The sequence below is a fragment of the Mus musculus genome, chromosome 10 (genome assembly GCF_000001635.26).
Source record: "Mus musculus strain C57BL/6J chromosome 10, GRCm38.p6 C57BL/6J".
NCBI classification, from domain to species: domain Eukaryota; kingdom Metazoa; phylum Chordata; class Mammalia; order Rodentia; family Muridae; genus Mus; species Mus musculus.
Genome location: NC_000076.6, coordinates 29,276,732 through 29,296,348, shown reverse-complemented (window position 1 = coordinate 29,296,348; position 19,617 = coordinate 29,276,732). Strand labels below are relative to the sequence as shown.

General features: G+C 39.9%; 1 long non-coding RNA gene across 1 annotated transcript; it reads left to right on the top strand.

Annotated features, from left to right (window-relative positions):
• The first annotated feature begins 5,851 nt into the window (after positions 1–5,851).
• On the top strand, positions 5,852–9,102 carry Gm40620. The gene is made up of 2 exons (XR_871565.1): positions 5,852–6,096; positions 8,082–9,102. It is a non-coding gene; the product is annotated as a predicted gene, 40620 (long non-coding RNA).
• Positions 9,103–19,617: the final 10,515 nt, after the last annotated feature.

Sequence of the window (19,617 nt, the reverse complement as noted above, 5' to 3'; positions counted from 1 at the left end):
CTTTCCCTATCCAATAACAGGCTTCTTCTTGTATTAATAATCAAACTAATTAGGGGAAATCCTGTTACATATCACTCTGTCCAAATTAAAAAAAAAAAAACCCTTTGCTCTCAAGTATAAATTGAGCACAACATTACCATTTTTTTAATTTATAAGGTACAAGATAGACCGAATACCCAATCTATCATTTTTGTCAATAAAAATAGAACACTCTGTCATCTGTCCTAACTTAAAAGACTTATAATTCTATACATGACTTATGTCCTGGCTTAGATTGTATGCCATCAGAAAACCATCCTCTCAAATCTGTTCAATATTAAATAGCCTGGGTTGGCTATGAAATTATAAGTAGTCTATCAACTCGATCAGAAATCTGAGAATGACCAACATATCTGAAGATAAAGGAAGCCTAACACAGCTTCCAGAACTGAGAAAAGTTGTAGAGACAGCTGCCTACCCATATAGCCCCAGTAAGTCAGGAAGTTTGAGCATCAGTCTTCAGCCTTCTGGCCCGGGATCATCTGACAGACCTTTGAAAAACAGGAATTGTTAAGGACTAGCCTAGTCTGTCTCAGCAGAACTAAGCTGTCCTAACCTCTAACTTGTGTCCTCTCAAGAAAGGTATATGTCTGCAGGAGAGATAGGCAATTTCTGTCCAGTGACTACCTAGCCAAAATATATCACCTCACCTGGAGGTATAGATGCTCAGCTGCTTATTTAAATCCACAAATGGGAAGCTGTTAGGAACAGATTTGTCTCAACAACAAGTGAATAAATAACATTAAATGTCACATTCTGTGGATTTTTGAAGTTTTTTTGAAAACCAACTATCTATGTAATCTTGACTGTTGTCCATCAATTACCCTTTAATTAGCTATTTCTAATTAAAACCTCTGAAAACACCCTAGCAATAAACTCAGAGCCATGAATTCATTATTTGTCCCTTAACTCATAGGCTTACACATCTCAGATCAGTTTATAATGGCATTTATAGAAGGACTGGTTCCAAGCTTTGTACTTACAAAATTTTGTATCAACACAAGAAGTTTATACCAATGAAACTTTCATTCTGTATTAAAATAAATTCTATACCAAAATAAGAAATTATGACTTCAACTTAGTAACAATTATAAAGATTTCTACCAAGTGAGATCATGGCTATACAATCAATTCTAGCTATTTCCTCCCTGTTCCAATTATGACAATTTCTAAATTCCCCAGAAAGACAACTAAGATAACCACCTCCAGCCCGAAAGCCCAGGGAAATGGGACAACAACTCTTCATAACTTCTTGAAGCGCAATATGGGTGTTGAGATATTTTTGAAGGAGGGAAAGGTAGAGAAAATGAGGGAGTTGGTTGGTCTTAAGAAGGCCATACCAATGATTGTATTAGTGTCTGATGTCTGTGTCCTGACTGGATCTGGATGAAAAACCAAGACATCAGGAGTTCAAGCAGATCAGTTCAGCATGTCTGACTGTGAGACTCACCAAGGCTGTATATTCTGTAATATACAAATCTCAAAACAAAATTCTAGTATCATCAAGATGACTTTTTTGTTTGATTCTCTGGAATCTAGTTCTCTGGGGGTCTCCCTCTGTCAAATCTGATCTATATTACTCTGGAAGGTGGATAGACACTAATCACCTTTTCTAAAAACGCAAAGACAAAACCTTTCTCCCAAACGAGCATAACTTTGAGCCAGTAACCAGAAAAACCTTTATATTGACCTTTCTCCCAGAGGAATAATATAGCCACAAAACTCAAAATCACACCCATTTTGAAAATTAAAACAATACAAAACAAATGAAGTAAACTAAAATACTGTATAAGACTATTCTTAGACCTTTTCTATTTTGCCATGTAGGATAATAACCCAAGATTCTCATGGAGCCCACGTTAGACAGATTTTGAGTATCCCGTAAGGCATATTAGAGCAATATATCTCTATACCATCTTTCTTTCAGCTCTCTGCCTAGAGCAGCCATCTTGTTATACCATCTATCTGTTTGCCTATCTGCCTGGAGCCACAGACATTATTAATGAATACCTGTTTATAATTATTACTGTCCTCTCTACTTGGAGTCAGTGACTAATTTTCCCTCTCCTAGTACTGAACCCAAGCAAAAATCCACATGTGATTTGGAAAAATCTGTATGTTAATCTTTCCTAAAAGAAAATAATCCCAATTTTATAAATTCACAGTTCAATCAACCTCTGCCCTAAGAAGTAGGCAACTTCCATCCTCCTTCTGACTCAGAGCAGCTTGCAGTCCCCACAGCAGGGGACCTCAGAACCTGCTTTCTTTGTTTCAGTTCCTATGCTTGAGTCCAAGTGACTTGATACCCAGCTACTCACTTAAAATAAAATAAAATAAAACTCTCAGGATAATAATATTACATTTCTAGTGGATTCTTGCCCAACACGTTGGTTCACCACCTGCTTCAAAAAATATTTTAAAAAAAGAGTATGGCATTTTCCCATGCTACTAACCCTTTCATATCCAGGGGATGATACATATAAGAACATGAGTCAACCATATTTGTTTATACATTGGAGCAAATTAAACCTTCAAACGGTCTCTACATTGTATAGAGCATTTCCAATAAAAAAATCTTTTTAGAAAAAGTGAGATCTCTTCCTTTCTACAATCATATCACAGTCCATACATTGAAATGTTATTTTTGAATGGCCAGAAATCTTCATTGAAGGAGTGCTGTATTAAAACACACACACACACACACACACACACACACACACACACACACACACACACACAAAACAATGAAATAAAATAAATTCCTCATCAAATGCCATAATCTGAACTGTTTCTCAAAGAGAAGTGCTTGACATCTGTTCCCCAGATTGTGGTGTTATTGGGTGGTAGTGTATTTGTTAATTGGTGAGGCCACTGGGGGCCTTAAATCATAGTGTGTTCTCTCAGAGAGAATTATGGGAATCTTATGTCTCTGATTACTTCCAACCATCAGGAGGTGAGCAGCTTGCTCCATTCATGTACACTGCCCTACAAAACTAGTCTTTGTTCCAGAAGGAATAGAGCTAACTGGTCCTGGACTATAGTCTCCAGAAACATGTACCAGAATAAACTTGCGTTGCTATAGGTTGAGTTATTTCAAATTTCATCACAAGAGTCAAAATCTCACTGATGTCAGTGAGAAGGGCTCTAATTTCACGGGTACATTACATCTTGACAGACATATTAGCTCGATAATCAATAAACAAAGGTATTTCCCTTTCCTGTCGTCATTATTCATATTTTAGATATGCTTCTTTTGACAATGTTGGAAGCTGGGTTTCAGGAAAGAAGAGACTTTCGATGGGGAAGAAGCTGTATTTGTAAGGAAAACATGGCTGTGCCATCTTAACACCAGCCAACAAGTGTTTATGAGGTAAATTTAGTAACACAGAATACATCAAGACAAACCAGCACTTTCACCTCTACTGAAAATTAAATAAAATACCTTCCTCAGCTATTACTCAGAAGTGTCATTCTGAAGTTTACGGAGCATTGTTAATCTAGTGCTGGGGCATAATTATGGTTTGGGCTGAGAGTTGACCTCCCTCATCACTGCACTGCCTGCCCCCTGTCTGTATTCCCTCCCCGTGCCTGGTTTGTGATAGTTCAGATACTTGTAAATGAGCTTCCATCCCAAGAAGGCTCATTTCCCATAATGAAATAAGGTGCCACATCTACCCACTAATGACACTTACAGAACGATGTTTCGCTTGATATGTGCTCAGAAATGAACTCTCAGGCTTGCTTGCATACATTACATCAACTGTAACTTTAGAACTTCATTTGAATTGCCTAATATGTATGTGGTGCTGGAAGCTAAATCCTGAAATTTGCCCATTTCAAATGAGAACTATACTGACTGAACCAAACCTCATACCTAGGTATTTTAATTTATGATCTAAATCTGTACTGCTTTGAAATTGTCTTTTACTACATTATTAAATTTCATAAACTACACTACAAATCTGGATATCTTAGACCTTTAATAAGTATTTTTTTGATCTAGTTTTGATCTTGAAATACCCTGCCCCTGCAATGGTCAATGTGTTTCAAGCTTGGTCTGAAGGATGTCACTGCTGCGAGATGGTAGACCCTTTATGAAATGAGCTCAGTCACTGAGAGGCTCTTAGGCCACTGAAAGCATTCTTTTAAGGAGATGGTAACACCCTGGTCATTTTCTCCTTGTTTAATTCTTAATCATGAGATGAAGATACAGGAAAGTCTAGCTCACTATGGGTGATATCACCCCTGTGTTGATGGTCCTTAATTCTATAAGAAAGCAAGCTGAGCAAGCCATAAGGAGCAAGCCAGTAAGCAGCACCCCTCCATGACCCCCACATCAGCTCCTGATTTCAAGTTCCAATTCTTCTTGAGTTACTGCCCTGACTTCCTGTGCTGATTTTTTTTTTCTTGGTAGAATTGTAAGGAAATAAAACCTTTCCTCCCCATGTGGCCTGTGGCCATGATGTTCTATCACAGCAATAGAAACCCTAACTCAGACAGTACCCTGAAAAGACAGAACCGATCATAATTCCATCAGGAAGCCACTGAAGAGTGAAACTGCAAGTGTCAGAGTCAACTTTGTATCCCCGGGTGGATGTTGGCTTCTGAAACAAGCAATTCAAGGCCCAACTAAACTGATCATCATTTTTGATGTAACTAAATTCAAGACTACCATCTTAATTAGACTTTATAATACATGCTCTGTCTACTGCATGAAAGTACCTGAAACTCTCTAAGCATTGAACAAAACACACTATAAAAGTGATAGAGAAAAGGAAGAGTGAAGATGAGACAAAGGCAGATTTCCATTTTGTGACATGCTATTCGTTACCTCAAAGCAAAGAGCATAGTACTTGGAAAATAGCAGCAATTGCTTCCTTGTGCTGCATTTAGACACCAACACTCAGAAAAATAGTAATGGTACCATGTTTCTGTCATCTACTTACCATTTCATGGAACATATCATGCAAGCTACGAGCCAGCTCTAAAGAATTTAAAATGTAAGCTTTAGTATTGCTCTTAATGTATCTGTGAAAAAAAATTGTAAGTAGGCAGGTAAAAGATACATGCAACAATTGTATATATAGCTAGTTAGGCCTAGCAGTCAAATCCAGGATTAGTCAACTCTAAGTTTCAAAGCCATTTAATAATGCCATTAAGTAATTTGTCAAAATAGTATCTCATATTCTTTGTATAAGGAATATCTGAGAGACAGATAAAGGCTACTATATTGTATCTCTTTTCAAAATGTATAGTACAGAAGCTAGAGACATTACCCAGTGGTTAAGAGCATCTATTACCCTTGTAGAGGCCTTGTACACGGGCCCACAGCCATCAGTATCTCCAGTTTGAGATACCCACTCTTTTCTTCTGACTTCCACAGGCATCAGCATGCACATGGTGCATATACATACCTGCAGGCAGAGCAGTCACACACAGAATAAAATAAATAAATCTAAAAGTATTTATATGGATAGATTTAAAATTATTTGATTACAGCAGAATGAAATTTAACAGAGCCCAGATAGACAGTTTTAGTGAACATGAGCAGCACAGCTGGAAAGAGAATGGAGACAGGAGGAGTTCTCTGAGTTGGAGTTTGAACAGTGCTCAGCATGTGTATTCTTTTTTTTCCTATTTATTTATTTATTTATTTATTTATTTATTTAGGTATTTTCCTCGTTTACATTTTCTTTTTTTCCCCATTTTTATTAGGTATTTAGCTCATTTACATTTCCAATGCTATACCAAAAGTCCCCCATACCCACCCACCCCCACTCCCCTACCCACCCACTCCCCCTTTTTGGCCCTGGGGTTTCCCTGTACTGGGGCATATAAAGTTTGCGTGTCCAATGGGCCTCTCTTTGCAGTGATGGCCGACTAGGAGAAACTGTCTTCTGTAGGCATTCAGGAGTAGGGTCTCTCTTCTGCAGTGGGTAAAGCTTGATTATAGGACTTCGAAGTCTATCCTCACAGTGATAAACTTCCTCCAACAAGGCCACACCTCTTAATAGTGCCACTTCCCATGGACCAAGCATCTTCATATTTCTTCAGCAGGTAAGCATCTTACAACTGAGCTACATCTCCAGCCACAATTTATCATTCTTATATTAGTGTTGTTTCAGGGAGTTTACCAGAGATGACCATTCAAACACAGTTTATAGCCAATCGATAATCTTTGTTCCAGTCATCTGAGACCATACCCAAGTGTTTGGAAACCTGATGTAGAACACAGTGTTTTTAAAGGTAGAAACCATGTCCTGGCATCTTGCTCATCAACTAGAGGGAGCTTTGTAGAAGCAAGCAGTTTAATAGAAGCAGTTAGCTGGAGGAAGAAGTTTGCACAAAAAAAAAAAAAAAAAAAAAAAAAAAGACCAAAAAAAACAAAAAAAACAAAAAAAAAAACCCAACAACAACAACAAAAAAAAAACAAGACAAAACAAAACACTTTAAAGAAGCTAATTTATATTAGGTAGGACGTCCTGACCTTGTGTTCTGAATGGGGTTTGGTTGTTTTCCATGGGATTCTCTGTCAAGGAATTTAAATTCTAAATAGATAAATCTTAAATGACCTCAGCAATGATTCAAGATGGAGGAACCTTTGCCTTGTTGTGGGAAGCCAACTCCAAGACGGTGCCCGGGCGCCGTTTTCCAGTTGCTGTTGTCATAAACAACACCACTGTGCAGGCGTCAATTCTAATTTGGCACCAACCCCTCCCGAGTGGGTGCATGCAAATTGGGTGCCGGCAGACTGACCAATCCCAGGGGGCCACGGAACCTTTTCCTGTGCTGGGGTGCATATAAGCAGGGCTCCCTGGGCACCCAGGGTCCCCGTAGAAGCATAGACGCGTTCCTGCAATAAAGGCTGTTGAGAAGAATCCGACTGTGTCATGTCGTTCTTGCTTGTCGAGAGCAGACACGACATAATGTGGCCCGTACGGGGACACGAGGATCTCGTGGATTCAGAACTCTTCAGCCAGGGAATGGCGGTACCAGTAAGTCTCCCAAATTGATCCCTGGGTTTAAGGGAAATATGTTTTTCTCGCCCATAGACCCAGTGTGGGTAGCTCTTATCCTTGTTTCGTTTTCTGTAATTTGTGGCCTCTGCTTTTGTTTGACAGAAACAGTTAAGACAGGTCAGAAAATTCTTACAGAACAACAAGAACACATGTCAGAAGAGGACAAAGAGCGTATGAGCAAGAGAAAGAAAAAGGGTGAGAAAGAAAAAGGAAAAGAAAAGGGAGGAAAAATAAAAGGAATCGGTGATAAAGAAAAGGAAATAGTGAAGAGATATCTCTCTTTAAAGGATTTAAGTTTATCAAGCTCTGCTTCCAGTGACTCGGAGCTTAACAAAGATGATGAAGCTGACCTAGAGGAAGAGTCAGCTCGGTATGAGAGGGAAAGGTATGACCTGGATTGGTCATATAGAACCAAGCCAATGAAAAGGGGAGCATTGGCTAATAAAAGAACAAAACCAAAAGTGCCGACAGCTTCACCTTACAACCCTGATTACACAGGAGAAAAGAAGTCCGCTAGGGCTGTTAGACCAGGTACCTCCTTCTGCCCAGAGGTGTGGAAAGAAATAGGATTAACCTTTCCGGTTTTTGTTAATGGACAAGGGCAGCAGTATCACGAGCCAGTGGATTTTAAAACTATTAAGCAACTGGCTGAGTCAGTCCGTACCTACGGGGTGAGTGCAGCCTTTGTAGTTGCACAGGTCGAGGCACTTGCTAGATATTGCCTCACCCCGGGGGACTGGAACAATATAGCTCGGGCGTGCCTATTTAGATTAGTCAGTATTTAGATTGGAGGTCTTTGTCATATGAACATTCAAACAGTCAGGCAGCAGCAAATTTAGCCACAGGACAAGATCCCCAGAGACATTGAGATGCAGATATGCTCCTGGGTCTGGGGCGCTTTGCTTTAGATCAGACAAATTATCCTAAAAGAACAGGTTGAAGAATTGTATAAAGTTGTCCAAATGTCCTGTGTCTCATCTCTTAAAGGTTTTTGTTACTCCTCTACAAGCTAATTTCTCTCAGTCTCTTGAACAGAGTCGCCTCTTATCTGACTACCTTAAAAGAAATTGGTCGGCTAAGCGGAGCAGTTGTCCAGAAAGCTGCTCCTCCAGATTGCCAAACTCAACAGCACTTGACTGGACCCCGTCACCTTGGGGGACTTCACCTCCTGGATCACCATTGCCTTCTCATTTTTTATTTTTTAAGGAATGGGCGAGAATGTTGGCCTGGGGGGGGCAGTGGTCCTCCTGGGTTGTGTCTTCTCATCTGGCTATTGTGTCAGCTAAAAAGAGAGCATGCACAACATAAAGCAGTGGTGTACCAAGCTCTGTTGGCAATTGAAGATGGCGCATCTCCCAATATTTGGCTGGCCTCTTTGAAAAACTAAGAGTTCGCCCTAAGTCATTTGGCAATTGTAGTCACGGTATCCAGAGATGGGCAACTTTCCTTGTGCACAAACCAACCTAAGACACGGGGCATGGAGGCGATAGGGCAACCCTATGATGGGTAAGGCTGTGACACTAGAAGATTGACCTAAAACAGGAGCCGTAGCCAATGGACAGATTTGCCGAGACCTAGTCCAGCATCATTAAACAAAAAAGGGGGAGATGAGGGAAGCCAACTCCAAGATGGCGCCGGTTTCTGGTTGCCGTTGTCATAAACAACACCACTGTGCAGGCGTCAGTTCGAATTTGGCACCAACCCCTCCCGAGCGGGTGCATGCAAATTGGGTGCCGGCAGACTGACCAATCCTCGGGAGCCACGGAGCCTTCTCCTGTGCTGGGGTGCATATAAGCAGGGCTCCCTGGGTGCCCTGGGTCCCCGTAGAAGCATCGAGGCATTCCTGCAATAAAGGCTGTTGAGAAGAATTCGACTGTGTCGCGTCGATCTTGCTTTTTGAGAGCAGACTCCACACCTTGTCTTACTTTGTCACAGTGTGAAGATCTCTCAATAGAAGAATCTAATTTGCTTTTGTATTTTCACATTTTAAGCATTTCTTACATAATAGTTACTAAAAGTATCCAGAATAAATGGCAAATAGTTATTGTTGTGTTTCTTGACCTTCTTAGAAAGGTTGACAAAGTTTGTTTTCATGTTTCCAGGACAACCTGAATATAAAAACTACAATATTATACTTACCAAAGTTTTGTTGTTTTGATACTTTTAACTGATGGTAAATTTTCTTTCACTCATTTCACAAGGTACTTTATAAATATTAAAATTTAACAAATAAATATAAGTTTACATGGCATTAATTATTGAAGCCAAACTTTAAATGAACTGTGGTATATGATAACCACTTGGTGAGAAGAACAGATGGTGTACTGGAGTTTATTCATGCCATTTAATTAGAATCAACTAAAAATGTTTTGGGATTTTGTGAACTGGTGAACATCACATTTGTGCCTTGATAGAAACATGTCGACCATGGAAACTGTCAAATACTACCACTAGATTTTTTGTTTATTGCTTTTGTTTTGTCTTCCTTTTCCAGAAAGCCAGTTGTGAAACACTTCAAAAGTATCCCATCACCAGAAAGACCTGCCGTTAGGTTAGATGTTTACTTATGTTGCATCATTAAAAACATCAAGGCACTCAAAGCAGGGTCCAGCTGTGTACAGTTGTCTCAACACAGACCCAGATCATCTGCCTCACCAGCTCACTCCTTTTTGCCAAGTTCAGAATGTGAGATTTCAGATTCTAATGCTTTGCAAACTGAATTAGCTACACTAAATGCCTTCCAAGAGAAAGTTGATTTTCCACTGACTCAGGGATTCACAGGGTATATGATTCTCTCTTATGCTAATTAGAGGACAAGACCAGAAAGAGGAATGTGGGGGGCTCAGTAGTTTGTTTCCTTCCAAGCTACTTCACTGGTTGATTTTGTTTCTGTCAGTCTGCCCTTCACTTTCAGTTTTCATAGGTGACTCTCAATTGCTGAATGAAGCTCTGGTCTTATGTCTGCATCAAAAGTACTGAATAAACTTATTCTTTAAAACAAATAAATAAACCCAGACCAAAGATTTAGTATGAGAAGAAAACGTGTAAGGTAATATAAATGAAAATCCCCAATTAAAAAGAAAATGCTATTAGTTTTGTTCTAGAAAAATAAAGAACATTATTCTATTTTTCTAAAGTACCATAGTATGTCTATGTCATTAATTAATGCCCCTTGTGGGGTTGAGGTGGGAGACAGGATCATTGGCACTGTCTAGGATCACAGTCTGGCCTTAACTCAGCCTGGACTATAAAAGGTTTCCTGGCAGATAGATGAACTAGCAGAAACCTGTGAAACAGGTTAGCCTGCCAAGAATCCACTCCCCTCTCTTCTTACTTACTACCTGAAATGTGGAGCATCAGGTTACAAATCAGAGTCATATAGAAACCTCCCAGCTCCTGAGTTCCCAATCTCAGAGCCCATGTGCACTTCTGGCTTGATTCCTGTCCTGTACCTGACCGCCACCCCACCTCACTCCATCTGTTTCCTCTCACTGCAGCTACCCAGTTTTCTTTCAACAAAACAAAACAAAACAAAACAAAACAAAACAAAACAAAACAAAACAAAAACAAAGCAAAGCAAAACAAAACAAAGTAAAATGAACTAGCAACCTTTTCTCCCATGCTGCAGTTCTTCCAGCCTCTGAGACAGAGCCATCTCAGCTTTGGACTACTCCTGATACCTCTGCCTCTTCTCTCTCCACAAGGCACTTTATAGGTAGCCTTTCTCCTTCATAGCCATGGAGCAGTCTGTGATTTCACTGTGTCCTCCTTTTTCCATATCTTAGTTACTTTTCCTGCATCTGTAATAACATACTCGGACACGGTACTCAGAAGAACAAGTGTGCTTATGTGGAGTCGAGTTTATTCGTCTCATAAGGAAGTCCTGGTCTGAGAAATTTAGGTCAGGAAGTAAAGAACACAATACTTGTGCTCCACTCTGTCCTCTTTGTATCCAGTGTAGGATTCCAACCCACTGAATGTTACAACCTGCAGTATGTGGGTCATTTACTTTGATTAACAATTACTATAAGCCCACAGACTTGCCCAGAGGTGCCTCCCACAGGTGACCCTACATCACAACCATTTCACAATTGAAAGTAACCATCACAACTGGTAAGCTTGCTGAATGCCAGCCTTTATACTCCGTGAGCATAGTTTGGAAATATTTCTGTTTTTTATGAAGCTTATAGTAGTGAGAGCTCCAAGAGTGAGACAAAGTCTCTGATGGAGCAGTGCATAACTAGTGCTTCTGCTATCCACTCAAACCAGAGTGTGCTGGCCCTGCCATATAACCACCTTGAAAAGTGATCTTAACTTCAGGTAATCTCAATTTTAAAAACATGCTTGCTTGCTTGCTTTCCTCCTTTCCTTCTTTCTTTCTTTCTTTCTTTCTTTCTTTCTTTCTTTCTTTCTTTCTTTCTTTCTTTCTTTTTCTCTTTCTTTCTTTCTTCCTTCCTTCCTTCCTTCCTTCCTTCCTTCCTTCCTTCCTTTCTTTCTTTCTTTCTTTCTTTCTTTCTTTCTTTCTTTCTTTCTTTCTTTCTTTCTTTCTTTCTTTTTCTCTTTCTATCTTCCTTCCTTCCTTTCTTTCTTTCTTTCTTTCTTTCTTTCTTTCTTTCTTTCCTTCTTTCTTTCTTTCTAGAGCAGTTCTGTGAGAACAACTTTTTATACAACATGAAACCAGGGAATTTGTTGGAAGACTATAGATAGATTGCAGAAGTAACACACACGCTCAGACACGTAATTATTTATGCATTCACTCATATACACACTCACACATAAACTTGTTCGCACACACACAAATGCACAAACACACTCATAGATACACAGACATACATGCACACAAACTCACATGCATGCACACACAAATGCATAGACACAGCCACACACAGACATATGCACACACAGTTGCTCAGACTTACACACATGCATTTATACATAACTACTCTCATACATACACACATTCACACACTCATATGCACACACACACACACACACGAAAGCACATACTCACACAGTCACACCCATGTGCACACTCTTTCCGTCATTCCCAGTCTCACATACAGATAGACATTAACTCATGCAAACACACACACACACACACACACATACACACACACACAAGCCTGAACATGAGGAAGAGAACGACAGCTCTGGGAACAGTACATTGAGATCGTGTTTGTCAAAGTCTCCCAGTCACTCATCTCAAGTAACTCTTACGGAGCTTTTGCCCTCTTCTGATCAACTAGGTCACCATTAGTAGGAGCACAAATAACTTTATATTGTTATATTATTCTTTGAGAGTTTTGAATTCTTACATGTTTTGATCATATTCACTATCCTTTCCCAACATTTCCAGATCTAATCCCCCTTCTCTGTCCACTCAACATTGTTTCTTAAAGAGATTGGGGTGGGAGGGGAGGAACTTCAAGAACAGTTTGTTCAGTCTTGCAAAATGGTCAACTTAGCAGAGGACAGACACACTCTGAGAGAAAACTATCTCTTCAATTCTCAGCAGCTAACCATTGTTTTTTGCTTCTCCTATAGGCATATGGCTTTGCAGGCAACTCCTCTCTCCACTTTGGAATTTGGTCTAGAATGAATGTGCATATGTTTTGTGCCTGTTGTCACAATTGCTATGAATCCATATGTGCAGCTGCCCTGCTGTGTCCAGATGATGTTTCCTAGTAGTCCTCCACCACATCCCACTTACTATGCAATGATCCCTGATCTTTGGGAGGGTGTGGGTGAATCTGTGTTCCTCTTAGGGATGAGCATTGTGCTTCTTCTCTTCACTTCAGCTAAACACTGTCTTCTAAAGTAGAAGCTTCTCCGATGGGAACTGAGAGGTGCAGGTATCTGTTGGTGTATGATAGGTCATTCAACGTCAGTGTACTGACTACTAGCTACCGATTATTAGCTCATGACAACAGTAAGCTCTTCCCTAGGACCTTACTGATTGCTAAATTTCCTGTGGGATTTCTGTTCTAATAGTGCAGGTAGGTAATTGAACAATGTTGCCCAAAGGAACGTCACAGAATGAGCACACAGCAGGCTTGGGGAGTGTTAACCACAGCCCTTAGAGTAAAAAATGTTGAGTTCCCAGAATCTGAAGCCACAGTTCCTCCAAGTCCACTCAACCTCTGCCAAGCATGGACCTAGTTTTAGATAATGACCTACATTCTTCCCCATACACGAGGGCTTCAGAAGAAGCCTGGGATCAATCTACTCTTCAACAGAGTCTTCTGTCATCCACTTTCTTCATTTCATTGAAATTAAAAAATGTTTTATACTTCTAAAGATTGTGCATGTCTATAATGTATGTATTTTGAAATGTCTCTCTTTCATAAGATGAGTCCAATGAGCTAATTAACCCATTATGATATTATGACAATTTTATGATGAGGACACTTAAAATCCATTTCCTTGGTGATTTCCAAGAACAGATTAAATGATGACTGCAGGGGACCATCCTTCCTGACAGAGCAGTTGACGATGGAGCTCTTGGACTGAGCACTGCCCTGGTATGTAGTTCTACCTCAGGGATATTACTGCATGTGGATGGGCTACAATTGAAAGAATAACATACAGCAGAGAAGATGTTTGCTTTTAACAAGAAAAAAACACTGTGGTAGAGAGTTTGCTGTGTTTGTAAAGCTAAGCCACCCACCTTTCAATTCCCTGATATTCAGTATTATGAAAAGGGCCCCGAGAGCTGTTTGAAGTTGTATGAGGCTCTACATCTACAGTTCATGTCCTACTTGTGAAAAGATGAAAGTGAGGTCAGAGCATTGATTCAGCCAGGTAAGATGCATGCTACCCAGCCTGACAACCTGAATAGGAGGTTGGTGGAAGTACACACCTGATTCCCAGAGGTGGTTCTCTGACTGCCATGAGAATGCCTGCTTTATCTCTACATACAAAATAAATACATAAAATGAAATAATTTCTTTTTAAAGATGGAAGATACAAGATCAAAATAAAAACAACCAAAATGAACCCTTAAGTAAACAAACAGAAACAAATTGTTGAAATAACATAAAAGGCAGACTCCAATCTACAAACTAAACTGAGATCAAAGAAACGTAAGGCACCCTCTAGAAACAGACTCAGGAACATCTGGCAGGTAATTTGTAGAAGGGACAGAAACATGACACTTCTGTGGCTTGCAGTAGTATCTCCCCTGTCCCTTTGGCAAAGTCACCAGTCAGATGGCAGTTCAGATGCATAGACTAACTCTGACTCTCATAGAGGACCAGTTTTTCCTTTTAAAATCTTACATGCTCCAAGAGGCAGAAAATAAGTTTTGAGTGCTCCTTTAAGGGCCAAGAGAGGAGGCTGTTGGGAAATCAACACTAAGCTGTTCTGTCCAGCTGCCAAAAGCTAGAGGATCAAGGGCCCAGACTGGAAAAGAACAACAAAAAACACATTAATTCATACAAAGATGACAAAGTAATAACACTCTTAACTGTAACTCTGATACCTGATCTTCTGCCTAAACATATTTTCTGGATGTGTTCTGAGTAAGCTATTTCTTCCTCGTCCTGCACTATCTTACAACAAAAAAGGGAATGTGCAGAATCCTTAGAAGGCGAGGTATTTCATAGGAAATCTGAATTCTGTTGAAAAGGGTTCTCTTAAGTCTTCCTTTAAAAGTCTAATGCATGAAATCAGATGGGTTTTAGAGGACAAAAAGAGAAGTTGTGTAATAATCATTACTCTTTTAATATTGAGAAGTAGTAAGTAGTAGCAGGCAGTGTTGTAGGGTTTCTACTACTGTGACAAAACACCGTGACCAAAAAGCAAGTTGGGAAGGAAAGGGTTTATTCAGCTTACAGTTACACATTGTTGTTTATCACTGAAGGTATTCAAGATAGGAACCCAAACAAGACAAGGATCCTAGAAGCAGAGGTCAAGAAAGAATATGTTTACTGGTTTGCTCAACCTGCTTTCTCATAGAACACAGAACTATTAGCCAAGGGATGCCACAGCCCAGTAGTCCCTCCCCCATCAATCACTAATTGAAAAAATGCCTTACAAGTGTATTTCATGGATACTTTTTCTCAAATGAGGATACCGCATCTCTGCTGACCCTCTCTTATGTAAAGATGACACACAAAACCAGCCAGTACAGGCAGTATTCTCTTTATCCTTATTTTCCTTATGATAATAATTTATAACTCAGTAAGATGACATGCCCCTAAATATAGTTAATAGTTCCTGAAATGTTAAGATCTTGCCAAGGTTCTATTAATTAATACTTCTCCTACTAACTGTTGACAAGGCAAGTTAAGCTTTCTGGTTCAAGTACCTTTCAGGAATAAGTAAAATTTGAACACATGGGTAGCCTATTCTTTATATTATTGTTTTATAAAGAATTTTCATTTTTATGAAACTTCTCGACCTTTGGGAAAATGGTGAATCTGTGGGACAGGTGAGATCCTATAGAATTAGTAGCAAAGACTTACCACATGGTACAGAATACTTGGAGTTAAAATTACAAAGGTATCCACACAGCATGAGTCTTCCAGATGACACACATGGAAGGCTAACACTTCTCAGGGCAAAGTTCTGAGAAGGTTTACCAGTGGAATCAGTAACTGGCCTTGTGTACCATCACTGCAGTCTTCATTAGAATCAGCACAATATGAGTTCAACCCTGGATAATCTCAGTGAAACTCTGTGGAAGTCTTAGCAATGAGGCATGCACATCTTGACCTACTAGGTTTTTACAAACTCTAAAGTAAAACCGACTAGAAGAGCTGCATGGTAATTATTCAGATCAGTTTCATTGGCCTTCTCTTCCTTGTGCTTTCTGGAGATCAAGGGACACTGAAGGTGAGCTCTTTAACTCTTCATTAAAACTATTTCACTCAGGGCTGGATAGAAGACTTGGACATCCAGAGTACACACTGCTCTAGTAGAAGACACAAGTTTGATTCCCTGCACCCATGGCTCCAGCTTCAGAGGATCCAAAGGAGCCTCTGGGCTCCACAGGCATCTACACTCACATGCACATGCATAGACATATGCACAGACTTTTAAAAACTATTTTCATTTTAACTCAAACCATTCTACTCCAAATCCCTCTTCTAAAATCTGGGTGAAGGGAGATAACATCAGCTCTTAGAATGAGACTATAATACCTGCCGGTATAATAATATGACCTAGGGCTTATTTTTCAAAAATTTAAAAATTAAATAGTATCATGCTAAGCAGTAAATCACTTTGAATGTATATCCTATAGTTAGTGTGTGCATTATATTTTAGATTTCTTCCTTTCAGGGAAAGCACTATTGCTACAAGCATCTATATACAGATGATACACAGTGAGTTGGGTCAACTAATCAGTGGCCTTCAATGTGTATTTTAAGAATCCAACCAAAATCTTCCTAGCAAGTTACTTTAAAATGCTTTGCAACGTGTGTGACAGGGCAAGATAGTACAAAGGTTGTTCTATCTTTTGTTTCGACTGAGATCAAACTAGACTAAATTCTGCTGACTAGAATTTGATCTCTTTAATGAGAAACACCACAGAAAATGATACATCTCTAACCTAGGAACCCAAGGTCAAGATGCCCAGCCAGCTTACTTTAACTTCTGTTAAACCACCGGCTTATGCAGAACTCCCTCTAAATAAATATTTATCTTCACTTCTATAAAACTGCAACTGCTGGAGATGCCAGGATGTATTTTTAAGAAGTTAACTCCAGAGAACCAAATAATCCTAGTAAAAAAAAAATGGGTACAACCACTGTGGAAATTAGTGGTTTCTAAGAAAATTTGACCTGAGGATCCAGCTATATCACTCCTGGCATATACCCCAAAGATTCTCCAACATATAGCAAGGATACATGCCCCACTATGTTCAGAGCAGTCTTATATATAATAGACAGAAGCTGGAAAGAATACAGATGTCTTTCAACAGAGAAATGGATACAGAAAATGTGTTACATTTACACAATGGAGTACTGCTCAGCTATTAAAAGCAATGACTTCATGAAATTCTTAGGAAAATAGATGGAACTAGAAAATATCATTGTGAGTGAGGTAATCCAGTCACAAAAGAAAACACATGGTATGTAAACACTGATAAGTGGATATTAGCCCAAAAGCTCATAATACCGAAGGTACAATCCACAGACTACATGAAGCTCAAGAAGAAGGAAGACCAAAGTGTGGATGCTTCAGTTCTTCTTAGAAAAGGGAACAAAATACCCATGGGAGGAGATACAAAGTGTGGAGCAAATACTGAAGGAAAGGCCATCCAGAGACTGTCCCACCTGGGGATCCATCCCATATACAGTTACCAAATTTAGACACTATTGTGGATGCCAAGAAGTGCATGCTGACAGGAGCCTGATATAGCTGTCTCCTGATAGGCTTTGCCAGAACCTTACAAATACAGAGGTGGATGCTCACAGCCAACTATGGGACTGAACAAGGGGTCCCCAATGGAGGAGTTTGTAGCCCCATAGGAGGAACAACAATATGAACCAACCATAGCCACCAGAGCTTCCAGGGTCTAAACCACCAACTCAGGAGTACCCATGGAGTACCATGGCTCCAGCCACATATGTAGCATAGAATGGCCTTGTCAGATATCAGTGGGAGGAGAGTCCCTTGGTCCTGTGAAGGCTTGATGCCCCAGTGTAGGGAAATGCCAGGATGGAGAAACGGAAGTGGGTGGATGGGTGGGGGAGCACCCTCATAGAATCAGGGGGAAAGGATATGGGATAGGATGTTTCCAGAGGGGAAAAAAGAAAAGGGGATAACATTTGAAATGTAAATGAAGAAAATATGTAATAAAAAATTCACACACACACACACACACACACACACACACACACACACACACTCCATGCTGTGGATGCTCAGTGCTACACATGGGTCCCTAGAAAAGTAGAGAGTGATTTTAATGGACAGACATAAGTAATGCTGTTCTGAAAGGGACTCATTAGCAATAGCAGGGCTTGGTGGCAGATGACTGTAATCTTGGATACTCCCGAAGCAACAACAAAAGCATGGTACCACATGTATTATAGGAGGATAAACACTTCAAGTGTGCACTGTGTTATGTGCAGGTTGACACCAAGAACAGACAGGTTGTGTTACTGTAATGAGAGGCATGGAATGGAGTTCCAGCTCCTAGGTAGGGCTTGCCCGGGATACATGAGAACTGAAGTTGCTTCAGTGGCAAGCATCATGAAACAGCAACAACAGCAACAAAGAACTCTGAATTTTAAAGGAGTGAGAAGAAGAAAAATGGAAAGAGGGATAGAGGACAGACAGCAGCGTGTGTACAAGTAGTGAGCAGCAGTGTTGATAGGGGTGTGGTATGTGAAGACAGACCCCGCCCTGCATTGTTGTAAGTTACTGCACTTTATATAAAACAGGAGCCTGTCAGGCTGTGCCTTGTTTCAGAGGATTTCATCTTCCAAAGCAGGAGTCCATTTCATTTTGTGTACAAATTTGAGGCAGAATAAATCTGCATCCTATCTGTGAAGCCAGCAGTCACCACCAACCAGCATTAATCATGAGACTCAGACTGATAGTAACTGTGATATATATAACATCACCTCTTACAGAGTTACCAACTTAGGTCAAGAACATGTGGACACCTGGGCATCTCAAAGCCATATGAGAAACACTAGCCATATAAAATCATATGCAGATAGTTAAATACAAAAACAAACAAACAAACAAAACTCTCATCAGGATCCTATATGAGGAAGGAAAACTCTTGGTAATGCATGGCAATACCATTGATACCACATGCATTATGGGATTGACAGGCAGGCTCTAAACCTCTTGACTATCCATGATTTCAGGTCAGCAAGGTACCCACTGCTTGGAGTGACCCACTCAAGTAATCAACTGGCCCTACTCCTCACCTTGAGTAGTAGTCCTCAGATTGAAATCATCTATGCTGCTGCAAAATGGTTGCCTTCTTTGGGAGCTACAGTGACTGTTTGGCTCTCTGCCTTTTAGTTGTGTATCTGATGATAGCACATAATCTGAGGGTGAACATCACTAATTAATATTGAAGTTAAAGAGACTATGATTGTCCTTCACCACAATTTTGAAGAAAAACTAGTACTACATGGTACATTACAGGAACAAAATTGTCCTGGCATATAAATTTGTTGGTATTCAATACATTCTGACATTGTGCAAAAATACAAACATATATATTTACATTTCTGACATAGCATTTTCAAAAATAGTTCTAATAGAGATTAGTTTCATCATTTTTAATTTTTTTTTCTATTTTCTGAGGTTGAGATATAATTACATCATTTCTTCTATTCCCTTTATTCCTTCCATGTCTTCTTATATACCCCATCCCAGCTCTCTTCCAAAATCATGGTCATTGTCAATGTGTGTGTGTGTGTGTGTGTGTTTGTGTGTGTGTGTGTGTGTGTGTGTGTGTGTGTGTGTGTGTGTGTGTGTGTGTGTCTTTACTTGAGGGGCACAGAGGCCTTGCTTGGATTCAGCCATCTTTTACTATACCTGATGTAGAAATAGGTCTGAAACAGAGGTTTTGCTCAATTTACTGGAT